The 16,007-nt window shown below is 30.2% G+C and overlaps 1 long non-coding RNA gene across 1 annotated transcript; it reads right to left on the bottom strand.

Moving 5' to 3' along the window:
* Window positions 1–954: 954 nt before the first annotated feature.
* Window positions 955–5,653, bottom strand: LOC124372496. The gene is made up of 3 exons (XR_006923337.1): window positions 5,514–5,653; window positions 2,316–2,490; window positions 955–1,043 (listed from the first exon to the last, which is right to left on the bottom strand). It is a non-coding gene; the product is annotated as an uncharacterized LOC124372496 (long non-coding RNA).
* Window positions 5,654–16,007: the final 10,354 nt, after the last annotated feature.

Raw genomic sequence — 16,007 nt, 5'->3', positions numbered from 1 at the left:
ACTAAGAAAGTTTACTGATCCAATTTTAACTCAAATTTTGGAATTTAATTAAATTTGAGTATTTAATAACTGGGCATAAATTTGTACAAATTATTTGTAAATAATACAAATTAGGTACATATATTATTTTTTAAATTGTTATGTTCATTAGGTTTTTAATATTTTGTTGTATTTAATGCGTCACAAGTGAATGGCTGAATTAATTAACTTAGAAATTGATAATATATACATTAAGATTGGAAAAATCTAAGTGGTGCTACAAAAAGTGAAATGTTATAATCATGCCTGTAAAATATTGATCTGAGTTTGTATTGCAAAGTGCAGTACAAATTGAATGTTTATACATCTGGCGATCAAGTCAATAATTTACAGATAGTATTTAGTTTTATTAAAGGCCTAGAAGATAACGCTATGATTGTTGTAATGGTGAAATGAGTGATATAACCTTCACTGGTAAGAAGACCTCGGTTCAGCCATGAATATAGAATCCAATAGATTGATGGAGCCTTATCAATGATAGTAGTGCTGCCAAGAATTGCCTGTAAATATTTCCATTAAGGTAATTATTATTTTGCATTTTAAATAAAGAAATAGAAGGGTGGTGATACAAAATAGAATTACATGTTGAATAAAGAAGGAAACAACTGAAGGTGTTAAAAACCCAACACAATCATGTGATCTATAATATTTTTTCTATTTTGAATGAAAAGATTCAAAGAACATTACAGAATTGGAGAGAAATTAACAACATAATTTTGTATTTTGTAAAGGATTTTGAAAAACTCGCAAAATATAAGTGACCTATGAATAAGGTTATAGGAATTAAAATTTTCTAATGCAAGCTTGTTGCATATAATAAATAAGCAAATCTACCAAACCTAAAACCATCATTTTAAACAAACTTTTACTTCAAACTGTGTTTGAGAATATTCACCTCAAAAATCTTGTGGACTCCTGGACGCATATAACTGGATCCAGTCCCATTCTTATCATATAGACAGGTCCATACTTGTAGGAGAGTTGTTTAAAGGTCTCTGTCACTTCTGGAATTTAATAAATCTGTAATAGTTTCAGTGTTAGTAGAACGGAAAATCCTACTTTTAAATGATAAAAGGTCTCATAAATGTCAAATGACTTATTTGTAAACATATTGTACAAGAAGATGAATTTAAGGCGATAAGGCCCTGTCTTAACAATTAACCCTAAAATAATGCTACATAGAATAATACACAGAATATTATAAAAATTATTTTTAACTTTCAGTATCAATAAATATAGCACTGAAGAAAATGGTGTAATCATCCAAAAAATGTTAATTTTTTCAATGGAGACGTCATTTTGAGACCTTCCAAGTGAAAAGACGGTGCCTGTAAAAATATCAGTTTGTATACTTAAGCATCAAATTTTTACAATAATTGGTAGATAGATGTAAATATTCGTTACCAATATTTTTGATTCTAGAATGATTTCCTCCCTACAAAAAAAATAACTCTTCTATTATTTTGTCATTAACTGTTTACTGTATGTAATCTTATTTTAAATGCTTAAGGAGGAGCAATCAGATTTTGGTAGGAATATTATTTTTAATTTTAAAGAAAATTTTAGTCTCAGACCATTAAGATACCAGTTTTGAAGAAAGGAAAAATAGTAAAAAATTTTACTATTCTTCGAGGAATAGTAGGAATTTAACCAAAATGTTGGGACATCTTATAACCTGTACAAATAATAATACAAATACAAATAGTAATACAACCTGAAGACAAACTGTTAAATATAAGGATATAAGTTTTTTTTCTGTCTATAAATGAAAGATAACCGTTCTTTATTTTTATTAATAATAATGAAGTTACTAATATTAACAACTCATTAAAAAAATTACAGTTATGTTGTTAAAATTGTGCATGTCTACATAACTTTATAACTTGACCTTACAATAAATTTGCGTTATTAGGCATTTTCTTAATGTTAAAAGTTGACATATTTCTTGATTTCATAATGGTGGGCATATAAAATTTGTTTTTCAACATACATATAAAACATAAAAACAACAAAACTTAAAAAAAATATTTAAATTACCTCAAAAATAAAATAGGTTCCATAAAATATACATAAAGAAACTAATATGATATTCACACATTTTGTGCAAGTACATTAAAATAATTTCTACTTGTGTATTAGAAATGAGTCTATCAGACTCATTACAAATCTGTTTTACTTTATAGTGAAATATTCAATTGTTAAACAAATCTGATATCCAAATGTTCAGGTGTAAAAAATAGTACTGATAAAACAATTTTATATTATTACACACTTACCAACGTTTGGATAGTCAAATTCCAGTAGAGAGCCAATTATAGGATAGGATCTGGGCCCTGGGAATTTATCATACATTCTCTGTGCTTTAGATTTAAACACAAACAAGCGGAGAACCAGAAGTAACAGGGCAAGTAATAACAACTCCACTATCATCTTGGGAGTTGGTCACCAAATCTAGAAGAACAATTACATTTTTTATATTCCTGTACAAACACACAGGAAGAAAATTAAAAAGAAAACATCCAATTGCTTTTTAAAATAACTTAATTATGTAAGTAAAAATTTCAATTTGTTAATGAACATGTAGTTTTGTTTTCATATGAATTTTTGAAGCTGATTCGCTAAATGACTTATCCCATTCATACACAATGAAGTTAAATTTAAGGTGCCCAATGTCACGCCATAGATCTCAGGGGCTACAGACATACTTGTTATGAAGAGGATGTGAACGTTATTTGAATTGTAATTGGCTTTCGAGTGTTTGATGTAGTCTGGCAGGGAACTCCATGCGTAAGCATAAGGGATTTATTAGACTTCAGCCCTACAACACAGAACTATATACACACACAATTATTTTGCGGACCTGGGTGTATTAAGAGTACTATCCCTCGAATCTCAGCTGGGAGCCTCATATTACTCTTGCAAAAGCAAAGGCAAACAGGCATCTGGGTACAGTAACATTTTCCGTACATCATGTCTTCTTCCACAGCATCCTGCTTTGAAAGCTCTGTACAATGTGTATGTTTGACCTCTTTTAGAATTTTCCTCTGTGGTGTGGTTCCCCCATCAAAGTTACTTACTTCACTGAGCTTATTGAGAGGATCCAGACAAGGTTCCTTCAAATAGTGGGGCCCGCGTTTGAACCACCCCTTTCTTGATGTGTTGGTTAATGACATTGCTCTGCAGCTCAACCTTCCAACCTTAAAGATACGAAGAGACATCCATAACATTATCTGTTTGTACAAGATTGTTAATGGAATGATTCGCTGTCTTGAGGTTCTTGAAATGGTAGACTTCCGCACGCTATCAGTAACTAGGAATACTGAACTCTTTGCTAGGCACCACCACGTAACAGGTTATGAGATGAACAGTCGAGTGATTTTCATGCAGTGAAAAGCCAACTTACTTCCATCTTCCACACTAAATGTTGAGTTTAGCTCCAGTTCATCTTTCTTTTATTGTAGTGTCTGGTAACTGACGCTGTCTTAGACTTTACTCCTGGAATCTGGAATCATGTTCGTCTGAAGAGATCCAAAGAAAGTTCTCATTGTCTCGTCAGGTGCAAAATTGAGTGCAATAGGTGATGAGACAATGAGATTGCCACTTCGCTTATTTATAGGTGTCTCTAATAACCAAAACGATCTACAATTTCGTTTTGAGCTATTTCATTGCTGACTTTCTTTGGATCTCTTCACACGAACATGACTCGAGATTCCAGACACTGCAATAATAGAAAGGTGAACTGGAGTTAAACTGACATGCAAATTGAATCAACCCTTCCTACCCATATATTCTTCTACAATGCTGTTCCAGCGTTAAGGAAATATCTGTTAACTACCATGAAGAGCGTGATCTTAAGTTTTTTCCTCAGTTTTGTTTGTTATCGTTGTCTCCATTTATTACTGCTCATCTTGCTGATTAAGATCTATTTATTATGGTAATCTATTAATTATATATTCTATGATATGTTATCTTAGTAATATGTTTATTAGTGTTATCTATAATATAGTTAGTAGTTACAGCATACTACCTTATCATTTATTTTTCTTAGTTGTTATTTTTGTCATATATTTTCTTCCTGTAATTCTATTATTTGTTTTACATGTTGTGTTTTTATAATATACATATCTATTATAGTATTTTTTGTTTTACTTTTTTGGTTTGGTTGGCTATATACTGACGTTGTTTCAGATTGTTATATATGTTGACTTTAAATATCTTATTGTTAGAACATGTTGAAGTTTGTTGCTAATTATAGTGTTATTATTTATCATGTTTTAAATTGTTTGTAAAAATGTTTTCCATCAAATAAATAAATAACTTGTATCATTGATTGCTCCGTTAATATTTCATGCACTTTACAGTTGCAAAAATGTTCAAATTGTCAACAAAATATTGTGACAAACTATAATTTTACGTTAATTAATTATAATGTTTCAAATCATTACTAACCCTTACAGTTCCAAAGTCTGATGTAAACTATGAGGAATATCTAGATAGTGAATGTTATTTCAAGATTAAATACTTTTTTTATATCTGAATATGTTTTTTTTTTTTTTTTATTCACAATTTTGACTATAGTTGAAAGATTGTTTAAACCATACAGAGGATAACGTTTGCACATTACGTGTTTCATTCAGTAAAGGAAAGGTACGGTTTCTAAAATATTTGTTGTTGGTACGAAATATTTTTCATATTATATAATAAAACACTAGTTTTAAATGTTCACAATTTAAATTTTTCTGAGTGACATTGTTAATTGTTCTAAGAGTGGCTATATGATATTATTATATTGATATAAATTGTGTAGTAAATTAACCAGTATGTATATGCCTTGTTTTACACAATAAGAATGTTATAAGACTCAGAGCAACGATAAAAGAATTACAGCTATTATTTTGAATTTTTAGTAATGAAAGCTAATTATTTGATTATTTAGCATTATATTTTAGAGTCTAAGCCTTAAAAAGCCTTAACTGAAATTAACAAATTCCTTATGCACTGAAAATGTTAGTTTAGTTATTAATGGTCTAATGCAAAGAAATTTAAATTTTAAAACATATTGGCATATCTTTTATAATCACAGAAAAAGACATACATTAAAGAGTAGTAACACACTCATAAATGGTTATCAAATATTTTTCCTAATTTCCTAAATTTAATAGTCAGTAAACTTTTTCTAACAATTTATTATTATTCATGAATTAATAACTAACCAAATTATTACTTCAGAATGAAATAAATGACTGCAAGTTTTAGAAACTATAACATTTATAGTATTAATACAATTAATTATCTTAAGAATATTTTAACAAAGTTTATAAGAAATGGGTTTGGAAACTTCTGTAATGTGTGTTGTAAATCAGTTAAAATACATTTATACATAAATAGTTCATCCTCAAATTAATTATTGTTACAATTGATTAAATATTAGCTCATGATTATTATATAAACATTTTAATTGACACAATTTATACCTAGTGTGGTGCAGCCTAGATGTTCAAACTTGTTTGTTCTAGATGATACACTGACTGCTAACCTCAGATGACTACTCAGACTGAAAGAGATCCTTTACTGCTGCTACAGATGACAACTGACCACCAAACACAAAACCTGTTGCTTCATTAGAAGACAGGTAGGGTTGAACATCCTCAAGGTCGAAATAGATAACTGTTTCATGATAGACCTACTTTCTCTCATCAAAAAACATTTTCACTGGTTCTTTAAATTCATTAATCATAGTTGGAATATGAAGTTCATTCACTGATGGTTTTCTGTTTACTGGTATTGTAATTAAATAAAGTTATAAAATGATAAACTTTTCTGTTACACATAATTGTTATAAGGGAATATAAAAAAAAAAACATCTCTATTTTATCATGTAAGAACACAGTTATTGATGTGCAGATAGAGTTTGCTTTCATTTTTTTAAATTAAAAATTTACAAACTGAAATATTTTTATTTAAATGTCCAGTTCTAGCACAAATTTGAATAATTAGTAAAGAAAAAAATAAATTTTAACACGTCAATATGCCAGATAATAATGAATTTGCTTAAAATGCATAAAGACTAATTATTTATTATTAACAGCCAGCCTTACTTTACTGACAGCCATTTTGATTTGTACCCTCATGAGACCAATGTTAAACTTCATGCACTTTTACGGCTTTATTTGTAGCCATAGAATCATGGGAGATTTCTCACTTTATAGATAATACATATCCAAATGCTTTCTACTTTTTCCAATATTATTATTGCTTATTCGGAAAAGATTTTAAAATTGTTCACGCTATACTGTTTAAATATTCATATAGTATACATTACAAAAACCTAAAATGTGATGAATACATATTGATTATATCTTTAAAATGAGACATCTCCCATAACGATGTGATGAAGACTACGGGCGTACAAATGTATGACTTTTAAACATTTCTTTGAGTTAATTTTACTACTGCTTGGATCCAACTGGTCCTTCTTAAATTGAAGTTCTCTGTATAATTGTTCATCTGTATATGCAATAACTCTTGATAGAAAGGTCCTAGAGACTTGTAACTTAGTACATACGTTCCTCTTGGTCCAAAGAAGAACCCTACATCAAGAATGTAGCCAGGGAGGAGGTCCAAGGGGTCTGGACTCCCCCCCAAATTTTAAATTACTTTTTTAGTAAATGATTATTATTATTTAAATAATTCAGTATTACTTACATACACTGCTGAAAGATTATTCTCAACAAAAAAACAGGCCAAGACATTTTTAAGGAACAAAATGGGGCCTTACTCTCTGTCCACTACAGAAAAATATCAGTTGTCTGGACCTCCAACAGTTTTTTCTGGCTACTTTCTTGCCCTACACATTTTGTGGTTGAAAGGAGGGTACTCTGTCTGTCTATGTGCTATCTCTTTCATTTTGTTGTCAGGCTCCTCGATACTCTGTTGCATCAATCAATTCATTAGATAAAGTTGACAACAGAATTAAAACTAGTACTATATACAAAGGGATTTCATAGGAATCTGAAACGGAATACCACGCACTTCTGAGATGTCATGATCATTAGGAGGGTATTCTCATCAATTTGGATACTTTCTCTAAAATCTGCATTTACAACTATCATTGAAAAAATCAAATTGATTAATTGGATATGCTCTGTGAACAACAATAATTTACAGAATGGATTGAAATAAGAAGTTTTACAGTATTTTAAATTCTTTAAATGTAAACTAATATTGCTGCAACTACCAAATTAAAGCATGAATTTAATTGGGATATTTAAATACTTGTAGCTCAGTGCCATATAAAAGTCCATAAACACTCTTAAGTTAAATTTTTTGTACCTTTTATGGGTAAGGTTGGAGGCAGGTTACACCTCCTGCCAAAATCCTATACTACATCTAGCATGAGGAGTGGGCACTATATTTTAGTCTGCCACTTTGGAAGAAGGGAAGGCTAGCTCTGTTCCAGCCTCATCTAGCCAAAGTGGGAAGGGGGTGGTGTTCTCCCATGTTTAAGTTTGCATAAACCTTTAACACTAAGGAACCCCCCCCCCCTCAACACATTGATTGGTGATTGCGTGTTGGCTTTATTTTCCAACAGTCATCCTCCACAGTAAACTAGACCTATTGATCAACTCTTTCACACCAATATCTTTCCATTTGAAGTTTTTTATGTGATGCTTCTGGACATCCAAGGGTTGCCCAGATGTAAATGAAACATTGGTTTTTTGATGTACGCAGTGTAGGTTACACTGGAAGGTATATACCAGCTAGAAATGAATACTTCTGAAGAAACTATTGAGTCAATAATTTTGCGTGATTTAACTCTACAACTGGCAGTCGCCTGATTATCAGTCGATATTAATGTTTCTGTAGTGGCAGTCGCCTGAAAATCAGTCGATTTGACACGTGCCCGTTTGACATCTGCTATAATCAATACACAAACTAAACTGCAATGATTCATATAGCACTGGAATCAGAAATAGTTGCTGATTTGATCGATGTATTTTGTTTTGTTTTGTATGCCATGATTTAAGTATGACATATTGAAAACGAGAGTTGTTTGTAAACAGTCGGCCATTGTTGTTGAATTGTTACCCGGTCGCGTTATTCTTGTCTATCTAAAACATAAGTTTATTACATGAAATAAGTGTTTTTATGTAATAAGTGTGTTTATTTATGCGTACAAATTCTCGTAGATTGTGTTTTATCAGTTTATATGTTATGAAGAAATATATGTGAAAAAAATATATTAGGGAGCTTTTGTATTCTAGGCTATGTGCAGTGTTGTGATAGTTTTAGTTAGCTTTAGGATCATTTTCATATGCGATGATCATGATATAAAGCTTCTTTATTTATTTTTATAGGCTTACTTTTAATGTACGAGTATTTTATGAATTTTTCGAGTAATAATTAAGATTTTGATGAATTTTATAACACAGTCGTATCCATGGCAACGAATTTAGCCGTTTTGTACTTTTTTCAGTTTAGAGTATTTCATAATTGTTTTAATAAAAAAAAATGTAGTAAACTATACATTTTCTAAAACTATAAAAAATTTTAAACATTTTGGGTATTTTGGAAATATTTTTTTTCACACAATATGTCTTTTATAGGTGCACCCCCACCACTTTTACATACCTTTTTTTATTTTTTGAAAACAAACTTAGTAAAAAAGTGATAAATTTCTTATATTTTGGGGTTTTCATTTCCATAAATAAAAAGTAAATTTTCTTGTGAAAACAATGATATATAATACATATAGGTTTATAATCAAATTATATTTAAAAAAAATTAAAAACCGATACTACTGCAAAACGCCTCAAAATGGCCTGCCACTTGAGGACATTTCAACTGCCAGCTCGAGGGTTAAGGACAAATACACATATCCATCCAAACTCATATAATATTGGTAAGGTATTATCATCTTTAAATTTTCATAACGTTTATCAAAGAAAAGAAAGAAACTGTTGCTTCCAACTCCATTAATGACATAATTTGCTAATTAAAAAAAGTCAGTGAAAAAACATCGGTTAGTAGAGTGAAACGCCGCCTACTGCATCAGAATACGATGATCCAGTCAGAAATGGCAGCGCATAATGTACTTCACAATGTTTAACTAAAACAACCCGCCATTTCTGATTGGATAAACCTTTTGAGATGCGGTTTGCGGCATTCAACTCTACTAAGTGAGCTCTTTCAAATGAGGTATCACTCGACCCATGCTTTCATTTAAGATTTCCAAGTTTTCCTCTGTGGGCCGTCCCCCCATGGTTGGAATGTCATGGTAATAATAAGGAAAAATAGTTTACATAGCCATATGACACTGTGCAAAGTTTATAGATGTTATCTGCTATGGTTTGTAAAATATTAAGCCGTACCCATACTTTTCAAACACCTTGTATATATACAGGGTGATTCAAAACTAAACGGCAATCTCTCGAGAGCTTATTCTATAGCTAAAAACAAGTAAAAAAGTTCATATAACCATATGCCCGGAAACGCTTCGTTAGCGAGTTACGCCTAGCGAAAGATTTCGCCCGGATTTCAGAACCCTTGGTGAAGTCAGGCCGTATAAAAATGGTAAAGGTAGTTACAAAGATACAAATACGATTGTTTTTTATGTTTTTATATCTGACAAATGTATTAAAATTCGTCCCAGAGCTGTAAATGCAATACTTTCAGAGATATCTTACGTAAAACACAAGAATTGGTGCAAAGAAATAACACATTTTTGTGTTTAACATAAGATTACTTCCATAAATGTTAAATAAAGGTCATTTTTTTCTTAAACAGATTTGTAGAAACATTTAATTCTGAAAAGATTCATGTGAATTACTTAGGAAAAAAATTAATAATAGGTATTGAAATTTAGCTTTATTTAAAAATAAAACAGACGCACAAAAATGCATATTCTTATCTGCATAAAAATATTAACTAATGTTTAGGTTGTGAGTAACAGCTGATCATTTATTCTAGACTGAAGATTAACATAACATGTATTTACCTTTATAAAACTGTAATAATCACCTATAATAGTTGCTCAAAGTGTCCTCCGTTGTTAGCAATGCACGTTTTCGCACGACGAATCCACTCTTTTCTAGCGCGTTTCATAACGTTTGGAGCATTCTTGATAGTTTCTGCCGCCTCTGTAATGCGATTACGTAACTCCTCTATGGTGTTAATCCGTTTTGAATAAACAATTGACTTCATCCAACCCCATAAGAAAAAGTCTGCTGGCGTGAGGTCAGGAGAACGTGGTGGCCATTTTACTGGTCCATTTCGACCAATCCATTGTCTACCGTATGTATCATTTAAATAGTTTTTCACATCATTAGAAAAAATGTGGAGGTGCTCCGTCGTGCATAAACCATGCATTTATTCTGTTTTGAACAGGAATATCTTCCAAGAGGGTAGGCAGGTTTGTTCTTAAAAAATTTAAGTACGCTACTCCATTAAGTCGATTAGGGAGGAAAAAATGGACCAATCAAATTATCACCCAGAACACCAAGCCATACATTGACTGAAAATGTATGTTGAAAATGCCTCGTCGCAGTTTCATGTGGGTTGTCGTACGCCCAAGTATGGGTATTACGAAAATTTACAATTCCATTTCTAGTAAAACAGGATTCATCAGTAACGAGAATACGCCGAAGAAAATACTGATGTCGTAAACAATTTCTTCTTAACCAGCGGCAGAACATCTTCCGTTTATTAAGATCTTGCGGTAATAAGTCTTGAACACGTGTTATATGGAATGGGTACAACTGTGCTTCATGAAGTGTCCGCCATACGCTTGACTGGCAAATATTTAACTGACGTGATAATCGTCTGGTGCTTGTGGTTGGTGATAATTCTACAGCATTTATTATTGCTTGTTCATTATTATAGTTCCTTGCGCTACGTTGACGACCAGTATCTATTCGCTTCGGTTTAAAGCTACCAGTTTCTCTAAGTCATCTCTCCACAGCTTCAAATGTTTTGCGATCAGGTGTTCTTCGATGTGGAAAAGTATCACGATATTCCTGAACTGCAGCTAAACCATTCTTGTTAACTTTGCCGTAAATCAGTATCATGTCCGTATACTCTTCAAACGAATACATACCATTTACATTATCTGCCATTATTTACTAAGATAATTACATACACTTTTATAAAAATATTTAATAAAATATTTTAAAAATAAATATTTAATAAAATATTTTATACACTTGTATAAAATATTTCCAAATAATCACAGGATCTCACAAAATACAATCTTCACACGCCACAATACAAAAACCTCCATAAAGGTTATTCAAATATTACTTCATGAACTTAATTGTTGATCAGCTGATATTGCCAACCTTTGCAAAGAAAATATGACGATAAAAAGTGTTGAATAAATGATCAGCTGTTACTCACAACCTAAACATTAGTTAATATTTTATGCAGATAAGAATATGCATTTTTGTGCGTCTGTTTTATTTTTAAATAAAGCTAAATTTCAATACCTATTATTAATTTTTTTCCTAAGTAATTCACATAAATATTTTCAGAATTAAATGTTCTACAAATCTGTTTAAGAAAAAAATGACCTTTATTTAACATTTATGGAAGTAATCTTACGTTAAACACAAAAATGTGTTATTTCTTTGCACCAATTCTTGTGTTTTACGTAAGATATCTCTGAAAGTATTGCATTTACAGCTCTGGGACGAATTTTAATACATTTGTCAGATATAAAAACATAAAAAACAATCGTATTTGTATCTTTGTAACTACCTTTACCATTTTTATACGGCCTGACTTCACCAAGGGTTCTGAAATCCGGGCGAAATCTTTCGCTAGGCGTAACTCGCTAACGAAGCGTTTCCGGGCATATGGTTATATGAACTTTTTTACTTGTTTTTAGCTATAGAATAAGCTCCCGAGAGATTGCCGTTTAGTTTTGAATCACCCTGTATATATATATATATATATATATATATATATATATATATATATTTGTATGGTAGTACTCCTAATAATAGTTTGCAGAAATTTGTGACACTCCAGAAACGGGCTGTAAGGATTATTTACAGATTAAAATGTATTGAGTCTGTTGTAAGATTTTTCCAAATTAGGTATTCCAGTTATTCAACCAGAATTTAATTAAATGATTAATTGCGGTCTCTTCAAAATCAGAAGATTAGAATATTTCCTCCCAAGTGTTCATGTAAAACTGTCTATGAGTAAATTTGCAAATTACAATTCAGTCAACACTCTCTAATTCAATACATTTTTTGTTTAACTGTGAATTCTAAGAAGCAAACTTACTCTGTCTTAAATTATGAGAAGTAAAGAAGAGGAGATAATTTAAATACAAAATACATAAACTTTATGTTAAGTTTAAAAAATTAAAACAGTCAAAAAGTCTTCCAAAACAGTATTGTATTTGAATAATAATAATAAACAATAAATTATACTTGTATTATTATGGCACTGTGTAATACTTTACAACAAAATAATATTTTTTCTCAATTAACTAAAATAATTTTTCTAATAGCAAGTGGTCTCAAACTTTTTGTTTGTGCCTATTCAAGAATGTTCCATTTTAAAGATTACAAATTTCAATATTTAATATTCGTATAAAAATGGATAAATATTATTACACCAAAATACTATTAAATAGGTTGAAGCTTCTATTGTGAAAAGTCTTTCTCTGTAAATTTAAAACTGATCTTGAAAACTAAATCTAGTTGAAATACAATTATTGGGCATGAAAATCTTTCTTTTGAAAATCTTCCAAGTGTTATTTGATTTCTCACCTTATTAGAGAATTAATTCCTTATAAATTGGTACCTAAATTTATCCAAGTATTTCTTCCATACATCTCAAAAAATTACAAAAAATCTAAATCTAATTAATTTTATGGATTCTATTTTTTTATAATACGAAAAAACCCTAATGGATTTGCTTACTTACACAAACTTCCCCACAGTGTAGATTGAAATTTTTAAGTAAACTAAAAAATCAAACATTTAAAATGAATATGTTGAACAAGAACAAGAAGAGATGAAGGATATGATCTCGATGTCACCTTTACAGAAATGAAGACTGATACAAATTCCAAATATTTAGGTCAATTTGTTCTCAAGATATTGTGCAGACAGACAGACATACAGAAAGATATAATTGAAATTTGTCCAGTCCTTCCAGTGATTGACTTGTAACACTTGACTAGGTGGAATAGATATGATATTTCTTTTAATTTATAGAAGTTCAAACTGTACAAGATAAAACCTAGCTTCAGTATTATAAGGTATTTTAATCATATAAAACAACAAATATTGTTTTAAAAAAAAATATGATTAATAAAGCATTTTATTCTCTTGATGAGTATGTTCAAATATTGATCCAATTAGTAAGCAATTAAATGTGTATTAGTATTGTATTTTAGTTTTTATATATTAAACCACATGTTACAAATGATGTTTTATTGCCTGAGCGTTATTAAAGCCTAAATTGCTGGAGAGGCTGGAAAAATGTTACTTCTGTCTGACTGTTTATCTGTTTGTTTGTCCATACAATATATCGTAAATGAACTGCCGTAGATACTTGACATTTGGCATGAATCTTTACTTCTATATAGGCAACACTTAGTTTGATGCTGGTGCATGTGTTTTATTGAACTAATATTGTTACATTGGATCTTATGGGTAACCACAATGGCAACAGGAAAGTAGTAAAATAAATACATTTGTAGAGCAAACTAAACACAATCATATGAGATTTGAACATGTGACATATTAAAACATGTAGCTTATTTGTACAGTAAACATAAAAGTAATAGAGTGGAAAGTCAATGTTAAAAGTCAGTGACAGGATATGATTTGAGCACACTCTTGCAATGTAGCATTCTGCTTACCTCACCAGAACTTTTATTATTATAGCACTGTTATTAAACTTAACTCAAATAACAAAAATGTCAATGTATAGTGTGGCATAACATCTTGAGAAAGATAACATCTGTAAATTTTAAATTTAGCATGAAATTTCATTTCTACCTAGACAAGCGTCAGTTTTATGATGGTGCATGTCCATTGTTCAAGCATGGTATTTGGTTCATTTGGTTGTCACTCAGTAGGCTGACATAATTTGGGGGGATGTAAAAATATATATTCTGTACGATGTCTGTCTGTCGGTCCACAGAACATAAACTATATACTTGAAATTCTCCTTACAATTTCAGTGAAACTTATTACACAACAGATTGTGTGGTATTCTCCTTGTATTGTAGTGTGTATTAACATTATTGATACCACCTTGCACTTTTTTGAATAAAATTTCTTTTTTTTTTAAATATACTGGTATTGATATTGATGTATGAGTATTACAGGTTCTATGTTATCATTTAAGACTTTTTTATACAAAATCAAAATTACAAAGTTTTATTAAGGATAATTTTTACTCTGACAAGGTTGATAAATTTTGTATCATTTTAATACCATAAATGACAATTATACATAATTTAAATGTAATAAAAAGTTATAGATATTTAATACAAATGTTTTATTTTTAGACTAAAAATGTAGTTCTTTTTAGGTGACTTATTATAAAAATTTGTTGTAATGTCAGTTTTATTGGATGTTTACATATATTAAGCCAAACAATTTGATATAATTTTAGCACTTTTTATGGAAATGGCATGCCAGATCCTGATATTGAGACAAATAAGACTCTAAGATGAGAAATAGAAAATTAACTAAAATTTCTAATGAAAATCTAATTAGGATATTTACTAAAACAAAAAAATTTAATACAACTACCAGATATATAGTGATCGTAATAATGTCACTGCAGCTGCTGGTAATTCAGCTGCAAGCTATCCCTTTCCTATTGTAAATTTATAATACTTTCCATATCTTTTACTTCTGTTTCATGTTTGGGCCATATGAAATAAGTTATTCAAATACAGCTCCAAGTTTTAGAATTGTTGAGGTATCAATGAAGTTATTTCTATACCTAGTTTTATAATTGTGCTAAATGTCACTTAGTGATTTGTATTTTTTTAATTTGTTATGTGAAGAAACAATGTTTTTATAAATAATTGCCTAATACATAGCACTGGGAATTTTGAGAGTAATAACAACAACAATGAATATCTGTAATATTGTTATTATTGTTCTCTGGGTTACAAGAGTTTCAAGGATAGTGGAGGAAGCGTCACCCTAAAAATGTCATAACAAACTAAAATGATTTGGTATTTGTTATTTACTTAGTTTCCTTTATACATTTCAGACTATGAAAGTTGTCAGAATGTCACAATCTTACATCCTAATACAGACATCGTACAAATTTGCAAAATGTTACTAAAAGTCCTACAACACGTTATAAATTTGAAGGGTGCAGGAGGGAAAAACCAACTTAGTCACAAAAACTAAAATTTTTCAGGAGAGCAAAAACAAAGTTTCAAACGGTCTGTAAAAAAAGAACATAACTTTTTGACCTTAAAAACTGGATCTAGGTTTAGTATAACTGTTTTTTTATAAAATATAAAAAAATTAGCTCATTGCAACAATTAGTTTATTTTAAAAAAATTGTCCGGTAACAACGCCATGGACTTAGTTGGTTTTTCCCCTGCACACGATGGACTCAATTGGGTTTTCCCCTGTAAATAATGAAACAAACTAGTCAATATTTTTTAACTTCTGGTTTATTATCACATTTGATTGAAAAAAGGACAAAAAACAAAACTTAGATATATTATGTAAATATTTGAAAACTGTGAAAGTCTGTCATTTTCATTGGATATGGTCCAACGTCTTTCTTTTAGTTAGCTCCACACACTTTTGGTTACCTCCACTTTAGGTTACATTTCACTTGAGGTTTCTTCCTAAAACACAATGAAAAAAACCAAATAATATCCAACTAATAGGATATAGTTTTAATCCTCACAACTGTAAATACTAACAAAAAGAAAAATTGTGAATAATTCAATATTTGCAAAGACAAAG

Source organism: Homalodisca vitripennis, unplaced genomic scaffold, assembly GCF_021130785.1.
Source record: "Homalodisca vitripennis isolate AUS2020 unplaced genomic scaffold, UT_GWSS_2.1 ScUCBcl_3373;HRSCAF=8875, whole genome shotgun sequence".
In the NCBI taxonomy this organism is placed as follows: domain Eukaryota; kingdom Metazoa; phylum Arthropoda; class Insecta; order Hemiptera; family Cicadellidae; genus Homalodisca; species Homalodisca vitripennis.
Note: the sequence above shows the minus strand (reverse complement) of the source record. Positions and strands in the feature narration are given on the sequence as shown.